This window comes from Epinephelus fuscoguttatus, linkage group LG22, assembly GCF_011397635.1.
Source record: "Epinephelus fuscoguttatus linkage group LG22, E.fuscoguttatus.final_Chr_v1".
In the NCBI taxonomy this organism is placed as follows: Eukaryota; Metazoa; Chordata; class Actinopteri; order Perciformes; family Serranidae; genus Epinephelus; species Epinephelus fuscoguttatus.
The window spans coordinates 28,357,586-28,370,120 of NC_064773.1; the positions used below are offsets into that span (position 1 = coordinate 28,357,586).

Sequence of the window (12,535 nt, forward strand, 5' to 3'; positions counted from 1 at the left end):
ATTCAGAGTTTGCAGTGACACCAATTATGTTCCGCCTCATTAATTGACCGCACAGAGTGTTTAACCTGGCAACAACTGCAGCCGGCTCAAACGTGATTGATCAATATGATCTAGCACCGGAAACCAGAGCTCTTCCGCTCTTCTTCCGGAGGCAAGATCTCCGGGGTTTGCTTACAGACTCTACATTCACTGAATGTAGAGTCTGTATACAGAGACTAGGCAGTAACTAGTAATGCGTTAAAGTAAAAATATTTGTATGGAGTAGTGTTACTAATTACTGATAAAATTTCAGTAATAATATCACAGTTACCCCAAAACCAAACAACTCATTACGTCACTTTTATTATCACTCCACCACTGCTTTGAAAAACAACAATCGCATCAGCAAATCCATTTTCATAATCATTGCACTGCATCACAAAGCAGCAAAGTAGGAAGATTGAAACGCTTCCTTGGGCAGCTCAAAATATTCCCATGACTTTTTTTTCCTCTAGATTTTGTCTCAAGGAAAGACGACAAGTATACTGTTTCACTTCGCTGTGAAAACACAGTGAAATGACATATCCTCAGATCTCCAGTCTGAAATACCTACTACATCAGACAGCATAACTTTGAACTCCAGGAAATACACCCCACCATAGGTGAGTCCTCCTTGGGCCCGGAGGTTGGCCGTCGCCCTACACTAGTTAAAAAAACAAAACTGGATTTTACTTGTGAGCAGCTGCAGGCTACAAAGAACTAATGAAGTTTGTGGTTAAATATGTTGTGGATGAAATGTTGCTCCACAACTGACTCTCCATCTGTTAGGCAGATCTTTGGGAAAATACCAATCACAAACAACTAAGGACCCTCAAGTATAAAAAAAATAAAAATAAAAACTGCAAGCTACCTTGCCATAGCTACACTTTATTGATTATTGATTATCCTGCCATCCAATGGATGCCTTAGATTATCCAGTGTAATAAGATACCCCAACCTTCTACCTAACTTGGAAAATAAGCAAGTCACAGCCCTTTAAAGACAGTAATATCTGCCTCTAATTATCCATCAGGGTGGCCATGCCCCACTCCCGCCCCCCCCTCACCCCTTGCGGGGCCACTGAGTATTACCTGCTGTTATTAATTAAGTTCTCCATAAGCTCCAAAATCATCTGCCGAATAATCTTTTGTGATCAAAAGTTCCGCTTTTCATTTCAATTTCATTTTCATTTTCTCACCCTATCAAGCACTTGTAGAATCCAAAGGGTGTTGCATACATGCGAAATGATAATCTGCGATTCTATCAATGAAATCATTTATTCTCAAAGAAGAGGATCCTTTATACTCAGGCCTTAATGTTTGAGGTTTGTGCCTGGCAGCCTCTCTGTAGAGTCCCCTGTTGACTGATACCATACCACTGGTGGTGATTAGATCATGATGGATGCTATGAAGTATCCAGAGCCACCAGACCGATATCTGAAATTATTTTAGACTCTCTGCTCTCTGGGGGGAGGAGGAAGATCAAATAAACGAACTCCACAGGAACACAAATTGCGTACCCTTCATCTATTTGAATGACCCTCCCACTGAATTTTTGGACTTAATCTGATGGCTAATCCATTTTGACTGGCTGGCTGTACAGAGGAAAAGATCAATAACCGCAGCAAAATGGGAAAATAATTGTACCGCTCAGCATCGCTTATGATCAATTCACCTTGACACAACATGGCTGGCTGGCAGAGACGAGAATGTGCTGGCCAAGAGAAAACAATGCAGTGAGGAATGGAAGTGACATCCATAATCAACAAAGGTGTACACTCAGGAGGAACTGTACAGCAACACATGTCTGAGCAGAGATATTGGATAAAGCGAGATACCCCACTCAGCTCACTTCCTGATTCAGTGACGTCAGGGAGAGAGAACAGGCTCTGACTGGAGGGAGAGCTAACCATGCCCGCTTAGGAGACAGGAAGAGTAACCGTTTTCTTAACATTGGATAAGCCTACGGTGGGGTATCTCCTTTATCCAATATCTCTGGTCTGAGTCACCATCTCCAGGAAGTAGGAAATACTTTCTCAATTTAACCTTCCTTAATTTTTCTCACTATTTCATGAAAAGAGCAAAGCCAGTAATGAACTGAGCATACTAGGAAGTATTGTTTCTGTTTCCAAAGTCTGAAATAACTTATTGTTTTACATGTATGCCTTAAACTGTACTGTGGCACAGCGGGAACTGCCCATTGGTTCGACAGCCCATTGGTTCGACATCCCATTGTTCCGACCATATTAAACTCATTGTTCCGAAGTCCGTTCCAAAATCATCATGATGCCCTGTGGTTAAGGTCTGGTTAGGTTTAGGTACAAAAACCACTTTGTTAGGGTCAGGAAAAGATCATGGTGTGGGTTAAAATGAAAAAGAAAGTGACAAACACATAAGCCGTGAGCCTGACAGTCGGACTAATGGGATGTCGAACCAATGGGCTGTCGAACCAATGACATGGACCCGGCACAGCAGGGCTTTGAGCTAAATGCTAATGTCTACATGCTAGCATACTCACAATGTATGAAAATGACAATGTTAATAGGTTGAAGTGTTGTAGTTGTAATCTTTACCATTTTCACCAATGTAGCCTAGCTTATGAGCATGCTAACATTTGCTAATTAGCACTAAACACAAAGTAGTACACCTAAGGCTGTTGGGAATGTATTGCAGGTATTCGGTCATAAATCAAATTATTGAAGTGTGTATAGTTCATCCTCAGGGGATCATGAATGTCTGAAAATATAGATACATATATCTATCCAGATATTTGAGTCTCAACCAAATTGGTGGACTACCATGAACACAATACACAAGTTTATTTTAAGGCAATCTCAAAGACTTGCTCACGTGCTGTAATTTCTCACTAACACAGCAAATGTGTATTCATCCACAGCTGAAAATAGTCCCCAATAAATGCACATTTACTGCTTTTAAGTGACGATTGTTGAAAATTGCAGTGCCCAGCCTTTTTTAAAAATTACTGAACCTTACATGTCTGTTGGTTTAAAAAAAGTTATGACCTCAGTAGGAACTGGGGGCTGTTGAAATGTACTGGGAAATGGACTGATGAATTGTTGGTTTTGGTTTTCAAGGACAAACATTGAACAGCAGCCTTATCCTTTAACTGTGTATTGTTTGTGCTTGTCATGCAACAGTGTTTCAGAATTTCTTTGTTCTTTTTAAAATCTCTATCATATGGGTCATGTGTGTGTGTGTGAGTGTGTGTGTGTGTGTGTGTGTGTGTGTGTGTGTGTGTGTGTTTGGGTTATCTCTACGATATATCTCTATATATTTTTCAGTTGATATTTTTATGTATTATTGCTCTTCTCACTTGCGCAAATAAAATTTAATAGGTTCCCTCCTTTCCTAATTAGGTTGGTGGTACAATAACAATGAGTCAGACATGGTGTCAGACGGTTGTATTAAATGAAAGAATGATTGTGTAATTACAATGGGAATAAAATCATTGCTTTGCATGAAAAGTCAATTAAAAATACACTTACAAATGGTAAATATGTTGAAAGAGCATTGTTAAATTCTAACATCTAACAGTTAACTGTCATAACTTATTATCTGGATTTTGTCAGTAGTCATGAAACCACACTGATACACAGCACACAGTCTGAGATTGTATTTTTTTTCTTATACTGAGCTCATTGTGAATAAAGGTAAACATGCTCAGTTGAATAGCGAGTTGCTGAAAAGACAGACAATTGATTTTACTTTGCACATCATCTTGTCATGCCAACAAAGCCAAAAATATGTTCACTGAGGAACAGAGCGGAACACAGTCTGTACTTCAATATGACGGGGGGAATTGCTTTCAGTATGGCATGAAGGAAAGTAATGGGATAGCTCTGCTGTTTACACGGATATGGAACAACAATATGCCATCAACCAACACAGATTGGACGCAATACTGAACTGACTCAACATAATAAACAGAAAAAGGTGGATGATGAGCAGGTAATCTAAACATCAAGTGTTAAGATGAGAGTGGGCAGTTACATACTAAGGTGCCTGTGTCAGCTGAGAATGAAGTGACACTGCTGCTGGATGTAGCTCCATACGTTACTGGCTCATACCCAAATTGTTTCCAGTATTAGAATTAGTGCTTAAGCATTTGAGTTGAGGCTGAAAAAAATACCCTACACCACATTATATTTCTCTGTTGTCCAATCAAATGAGAGCAGAGGCGGTCTTTTCTGCTGTCTGTGGACAATGAAACTGAAGGAAGCAGTTGCTCATAATTATTTTCATCATGCTTGTTGTGTCATAACTGCAAAGGCTGTTTACTTCTCATTTGGTTATCAACAACACTACTAATGTTATTACCTATGCAAGTTAAGTGACTGACAGCAGCTGAATCTGTTGTTGCCTAGAGACAGCAAAGTGATGCTTCTGCATGTGCAGGCTTCTTAAAATCAAGGGAAGAGAGTGTAACTGGTGGGTTCAGACATTAAAACCAAGTCCAGTGTGACTGAGAACTAAAGATAGGCTTCAGTACAAGTCTGTTGTATTGCTGAGGGTCCACAGAGCAAGGCATTAAAGGGACCGTTCATCCGAAAATCAACAATACATATTTTTCCTCTTACCTGTAGGCATATTTATCCCTAGAGATTGTTTTGGTGAATGTTGCAGAGAGTTGGAGATATTGGTCGTAAACATGTCTGCCATCTTGTGAATATAGTGAAACTAGATGGCACTCAGCTTGTGGTGCTCACAGTGCCAAAAAAATACATTTGATAAACTCAACAGCAATGGCTCTTTTCAGAAATCATGACCCTGTTACTCAAGATCATCCACAGACCTTGTTGTGAGCAGTTTTATGTACGAACTATTTTCTGTGTACCAAGCTACGTTTACATCTTGTGCTGTCATGAGCACGAGACTCTTGTCCATGAGTAGATGCATGCCTCTTCCTGTGCCATGATATTACTGGCAGGTGGAGCTCAGTAGTAAGAGGCCGTTTACACGTACACGGTGATTTTGATAAACGGAGACATCTTCCTTCGTTTGTGCCCTTCGTTTACACGCAAACGGAGATTTCTCCTCTGAAAACGAGTCTTTCTAAAAAGTCCGGCCAGAGTGGAGATTTTGGAAAACTCCGGTTGCGTGTTTGCATGTAAACTGAGATAAACAGAGATAAACAGAGTTATAGGCAGTCGACGTCACAGTATGCGCCGGAACTTGCGCCTGTGTCAAAAGTGCGACCTATGTTGCTATGGTGACGATGGATACATGGAAGGCTTGAGCTTCTCGTTACACTGCCAACTACAGGTTTGGCATGCTCTTGTGTATATATACACAGGTAAGTGTAAACGAAGATCTTTTTGAAAACGGAGACAGTGAAATGTCCGTTTATGAAAATAGCCGGCAACGTGTAAACGGCCTCTAAGAAAATAGTTCCTGCAATTAACTGCCCACAACAAGATATACAGATTATCTTGAGTAACTTACTTCATGATTTCTGGAAAGAGACATTGCTGTTGAGTTTATCAAATTTATTTTTTGGTGCTTTGAGCACCACAAGCTGAGTGCTATCTAGTTCCATTTCACTGGAGAGAAGGCAGACATCTCTATGGCTGATATCGCCAACACTCAGAAACTCACACAAAAACAACCCAGACTGATAAATAGCACTGATTTGGAGCCAACTGCCCCTTCCACACCTTTATTCCCATGTGGTTAGTGTGATAGGTTGTGGTTGTACTAAGTGGCTCCTTGATGTGAGTGTGTATAACTTCATCAAAGTACAAGAAAGAAAGCACCACTTAAACGTAAGAAAAACATAGTTGTTCTCCATTATTTCTTGCCTTATTGCCATGCAGGCAATTTACAAACGATTAAGTATATTGTGAAGCCATGGATCCAAGGTCGCTGCGGTTGTGACAGAAATGAGAATATGGTGGCAATACAGCGTCAAGGAAAATGTGGGGGTAGACAGGTTCAGGGAGCAGGTAGAGAGGCTGTTAGAGTGTGATAGAATGGGCAGGAAAGGGCAAGGTGAAGTGAGAGATAGCAGCTGTGACAGCCAAGAGAAGTCGAGAAACCTTTTTTTTCTTGTGCAGCTGAAAGTGTGATTCCTATGCGTGCTATTTATTTGAATATTAAAGGCTGTGCAAATCATATGAGCCAATCAGCATACTCTGAAACTGAGGAAATCAAGACATTATGAAAAAAATTATGTTTTGACTAAATAATCTTGAGTTAAGGTCCACTTACTCGGTTTTTCTCGGGTTTCAATCACACCCCTGGGTCTTCATGAGGTGATGAAATTTTCAAGAACTTACGACTTCCATGACAACAACTCCTCGACAACTGAGCAAAAATCACCCGCTGATGTTGTATATGATGATGCAGCTGAAAGCACAGGAAAAGAGGAAGTGGACCTTGAGTTAGGTTATTTTCTCAAAATGCAAAAAAAAAAAAAAAAAAAAAAAAAGATCAGACCAAAAAATAAAATAAAATCTATAATTACATTTTAAATAAATAAATAAATACAATTATTTTAAAAATAATATTAAAAATAAAAATAGTGATAAAAATAATAAAAACACACACAAGCAACAAACAATCTGTCAGAAAATCAATTTTATACGGCAAAAAAACAATTGAATTCCCTTGCTTGCTCACATTGATACACACCACAATGCTTTTTCCTCACCTGTTCTTGCTTTCTGCTCCCCTGTCTCTCTCAAACACACACACACACACACACACACACACACACACACTGAAGGACACAATCGCGATTTCCTCTATGCCCCCTCCCTGCCCTCTGTCTGCTCCTCTCCCCTGCTCTCCTGGGTAATCAGCTATGAGCGCATAAACACTCATCCATCCGCGGCCGCACACCTGCTGCAATCTGTTGACTTTGAGCAGGATCTTTCACCTGTCGCTGGCAGCTATGAGAAAGGTGCTAGCAGGTTGGTTTGGAAATGTACCAGTTCTGCCTGGTTAGGTTTCAGCGTGTGCCCAAATGCGACCCATCAGGATTATCTGACAGCTTTGAGAGCCATCACAGCAGAGGTGATAAATGTTCTGATGTAGGTGTCATTCCTTTTTCTCTGGGTGGTTATTGACCTTCTGTTGCACTTTTACTCCACCGTCAATAGACTTTTGGAAATTTATTGTTTAAGCCTTCAAACAGTCTGCAGATGTCACCTCGGACTCTGGGACATGTGATGGCCATTTTTTACTTTTTACACCCCGCCAAGTGTACAATTGGATTGTATTTCACTACAGATTTTATTCGACTATGACCTGATAATTGCTTATTACTTAAGAGAAACTGCAGTGCGGAATGCCACAGTAATCTGAAACAATTTAAAATGTCACAATTAGTGCGTCAGATGTAATAATTTCAGTATTGATTAATCTGTTTTTTCCCCAATTTATCAATTAATTGGTCTAAAAAAAGTCAGGACATAGTTAAAAATGCCCACAAAGACTTTCCAAATCCCAAGTAGGCATATTAACATAGTTGGTTTTGTCCGACCAGCAGTCCAAAACCCAAAGATATTCAGTTTACTATGATAAAAGCCCTGGAAAATCAGCACATATCCTTAGTTGAAAAGCTAAAACCAGCAAATTTTTTTGGCATGTTTGCTTCAAAAATGAAAAATGTTTGCCAGTTGGTGTGCTCTGATGGCCAATAGGAGGTGGGGCACTGACCATGAACTGCACCCTCCACTTAAACCATAACCAGTACAGAAGATAATGCATTACAAGCTGTACCAGTCTCCTAAGAGGGCGTGGTCTCCTCTCCCCCTCATCCTCCCACCTCATTTGAAGTGTTAGTGAATATTTTGTGGATGGATGAAAACAGATTCTAAACACCACAACACTATATACAGTATCTCACATAAGTGAGTACACCCCTCCCATTTTTGGAAATATTTTATTATATCTTGTCATGGGACAACACTATAGAAATGACACTTTGATATAACTTAAAGTAGTCAGTGTACAGCTTGTATAGTAGGATAGATTTACTTTCCTCTGAAAATTACTCAAAACACAGCCATCAACATCTAAACAGCTGGCAACATAAGTGAGTACACCCCACAGTGAACATGTCCAAATTGTGCCTAAAGTGTCAATATTTTGTGTGCCAACCATTATTATCTAGCACTGCCTTAACCCTTTTGGGCATGGAATTCACCAGAGCTCACAGCTTGCTTCAGGAATCCTCTCCCACTCCTCCATGATGACATCATGGAGCAGATGGATGTAAAGACACCTTGCGCTCCTCCACCTTCAGCTTGAGGATGGCACACAGGTGCACAGGTGAGTTTAGGGCTGGATACATACTTGGCCAGTCCATCACCTTCACCTTCAGCTTCCTCAGCAAGGCAGTTGTCATCTACTAGGTGTGTTTTGGGTCATTATCATGTTGGAAAACTGCATTGTGGCTCAGTTTCTGAAGAGGGGCGATCATGCTTGGAATTCATGTTTCCCTAAATGAACCGAGATCCCCAGAGCCGGCAGCAGTGAAACATGAATTCCAAGCAGAGAGCATGATCACCCCTCTTCAGAAACTGGGCTACAAGTTTTCATTATCAGGTTTTCCAACTTTAGGCACAATTTAGACATGTTCACTGTGGGGCGTACTCACGTATGTTGCCAGCTGTTTAGACGTTGATAGCTGTGTTTTGAGTAATTTTCAGAGGAAGGTAAATCTATACTACTATACAAGCTGTACACTGACTACTTTAAGTTATATCAAAGTGTCATTTCTATAGTGTTGTCCCATGAAAACATATAATGAAATATTTCCAAAAATGGGAGGTGTGTACTCACTTATGTGAGATACTGTACTGTACAAATTTAATGTTTGCTCCTTACTTTGCTGCTCATTTTTATCTGCTAGCTTAATATCTGATATGGACCCAGTACAAGATCATATTAGTTTAATAATGTTTTCTTTTCCACTCCCAAAACAGTTAAATTATTACGAAGACAGTATTTTTTTTTTTTTTTCACTTTTAATTCATGAAGCTCTAGCGAAAATCAGGAAGACAATACTTTTCATGCTCAGGCTGTAAGATTTCTTTCTCACCCTGCCATTCACTCCTTGCATACATGCTCACTTACTATCTCCAGGTGTCATTGTCTGGGTCTGTCAACTGAGTCATCAGCTGATTCACATTTAACCAGAAGCACAGCTATACACGTTCTCTGTCAGCCTATCATGTTACTGCTCCCTATTTTAAATATGGTTCTTTCTGTGCCGTAGTTCTTTCTTGCTGCCATCATGCACGCCCTCCACCTCCCCATCACCACCTAGTCTTTACAGATTCATCAGCCACATACGCCTCAGCAGCCTCAGAGTCAGCAGCCAACGCCACCACCAGTGTCTGAACGCCATGGGGGGATTTATCTTACTGCCACTCAGATGTCCCTCGATCACAAAATATCGCCCTCTGGTGTCCAAGCACCAAAGACTTGTGTTAAATCTTAATCAGCACAAATCATCTGTTAATCTGTACACTCATATTCTGTATTAAATATTATCTTGACTTCAATCTTCTGTCTCTCCTGATTGAAATGGTTTCACATGTAAGTCAGTTTCAATTTCTATTAATCTGGTTGGAAAGTGTTGTCGGCAGCACTGCAGTGAAACCACCGAGACAAGAGATTTGGTGTTGCCAGATCTCACGAGAATGTGTTGCTGAGACAGAGACAGGTCTCAACAGGGCTGCCTGAAAAAATGCTGTTGTTGTGTCAGAATGTTCAGGACGTGTCTGGCGTATGAAAACTCAGCTAGTCTCCTAAAGGGGCGAGGCAGTGGCAAAGCCCACGTGACACAGATATAGGAAATCAATCAAAAGTAAGCCATCTTGGTTTATCAGTGGTCTTTGCTGCAATATCCCCAGTTCACTTCCCGCCAGGGAGCTTTGTTGCACGTTCACAATCTCCCTCTCTCCCCATATTTCCTCTAATCTCTCCACTACCATTTAGTAAAGGTATGAAAATGTCTCTTATGTAAAAAAAAAATTAGCTTGTCAGTCTCTCCCATAGAGCTGAAATAAGTAATTTATCCACAGAACCCTAACCCTTGGGCACAATTCTTTAATAGTAACTACGTTTAGGATGCTCATAGAAAATGTTAGCTGTTGAAAAACAAAATCGGCTGGTATTCTGCTTTTGGATTCCTTCTTTTTGTTTTTGTGATTGTGACATAGTACAAAGGTATAATCAGATACACAGACATTAACACAAAATGTATGAAACAGACTCCGAGTATTGTTAGTGTTTGTGTGCATGTATCAAACTGTGTTGTGTAAGTGTGTCATGTATTTATGTATGAATAATTGTAACTAGAGGAATATTTAAGTGTGTGCAAGAAGGAGGAGGATAAATAAATATATAGTAATAACAATAATGTTGGTCATTAGATTATTTAACCCTCATATCTATATTTATAGACAATCAATGGTTGGGCTTAGTTGATCCTAAAAAGATCAACATATTAATCTATAAAACAGCAGTCAGCTGCAACAATATTTACAATATTATGACTTGATTTCATTGTATCATACAAGATTAAAACTGTAGCACAGATGGATGATAAATCCATACTGAGGGCTTGGCTACTGTAAGTCTTTACTGGGTAAATAAAGGACTGTAAATGCACAGTGTAAATCCAAGAAGAACAGCAAATCACTATGCATCAATACCCACAACTGCTAGGTGAACACATTATCTAAACACACCTGCAGTCATGCTGAAATCAGTACAGATCTCCATGTAATGCTGTCATGTTTCCTGCATAATTGGCAATTACAGCAAACAGAGGCAATCCTGTGAACAAACACCATCAGACGCCAGAGATCAGATTTTAAAGCTGTTACAGTGCGGAGCTCCATTGGTAATCAATGGAGGCTTAGAGGCATCTACTGATCGGCATGCAGATGTCCTCATCACGTGGCGGCGATAATCTAAATCCTGTACACATGCAAACACTACGGTGTTCAATGGTGCTTGTCAGCACCACAGAGGTGACCCAGTGTGATCAATAGCATGTTGTATAACACCTTGGCTCAGCGGGGATTTGGTTTGAAGTGAATTAAGAGGCTTTGGATGCAATTTCTTTAAGAACAGGGCAAACTGAAAACACATTTTCTTAATCAGCTTCTCACTATGAGCAATGTGGTTCTCAATGAACACACAATTCATTTCATGAGAGATTGGCATTTCTGTTTTTTTTTCCTCATTCTTTTCACTGGTTTGTGAGCAGCCCAGTGCTAGAACTGTTGTAAGTTTCTCTAAACTATGAATATGTTTCTACGTTACATACATCATATCAACATTTTTAAAGTCGCCTGGTTCTGATTACATACATATCAGCAGAGATGTTGGTACATTTCCAGCTGTGCTTGTGGCAACAATACAGGTAGTTTTTAACAAAATGCTGGGACATTTCCAGCCGTGTTTGTGGCGACCAAACCGGGTATTTTTTAATGAGATGTCAGGACATTAACAACTGTGTTTATACCAACCAAACCGGGTATTTTTTAATGACATGTCACAACATTAACAAACCGGGTATTTTTTTTATTGAGACATTGGGACATTTCCAGCTGTGTTTGGGGCAACCAACCTGGTATTTTTCAACAAGACGATGGGATATTTTCAGCTGTGTTCTTGGCAACCATGCAGGGTACTTTGTAACGAGATGTCTGTGTTCATGGCAACCAAACCGGGTATTTTTTAATGAGATGTTGAGACATTTCAAGATGTGTTTGTGGTTTTCTTAATGACATGTCGGGACATTTCCAGCAATGTTTGTGACGATCAAACTGGGTATCTTTAAGTATATGAACACATTTCTAGCTGTGATTGTCACAACCAAACCGGATATTTCTTTATTGAGACATTGGGACATTTCCAGCCCTGTTTGTGGCAACAAAATGGTATTTTTAATGAGATGTCCTGACATTTCCAGCCGTGTTTGAGGCAACCAGGCAGGGTACTTTTTAACGGGATGTGGGGACATTTCTTGCAGTATTTGTAGCAACCCAACCGGGTATTTTTTTTTTACTAACATTAGGGCCTTGGCAACGGGGTCATGAAGTTGCAACATATCTGCTTTACTGTATATAAAACATGCTTTCTATGAAACGTAGAAATTTAACATATCTGTTATTTGCTGCAGAAACATACAACGGCAACATTTATTCTGGCTATTTGGCTGTTCTAAGGGTGGGAAAAGGTCTACTGAGTCCAGGTCCACCATCCACCCCAACACCTCTGTACAACATGTGAGCAGTCCAAAAAGGTATCCATTCACTGATAATAGCACCAGTTATGTTTCGCAGTACAAAGCAAATAAGAAGTATATGAGTGAAGTATGTGCTTTCTAGAAGACAGGGTTGCACATAGTCCTGACAAAGCAGGCTAGCTGAGTTTTTTAACGTTAAATTCAAAATTATAAATAACCAAGGATGTTTCTTTTCCCCAAACTTTAACTTTGATTGCTGCTTATTTAGGCATGAATATTTAATTCT

General features: G+C 39.9%; 1 protein-coding gene across 2 annotated transcripts in view; it reads right to left on the minus strand.

The window, feature by feature from the left end:
* nav3 (neuron navigator 3) overlaps positions 1–12,535 on the minus strand; it is a 539,739-nt gene that overhangs the window by 456,438 nt on the left and 70,766 nt on the right. The window contains exon 1 of one of the 2 annotated variants that reach the window (XM_049566145.1): positions 6,246–6,315. The exons of the other annotated variant lie outside the window; for it this stretch is intronic. The gene's annotated coding sequence lies outside the window, so the exon portion shown is untranslated. Of the gene's footprint in view, positions 1–6,245; positions 6,316–12,535 lie in introns of those variants that run through there. 2 annotated transcript variants of the gene reach the window in all.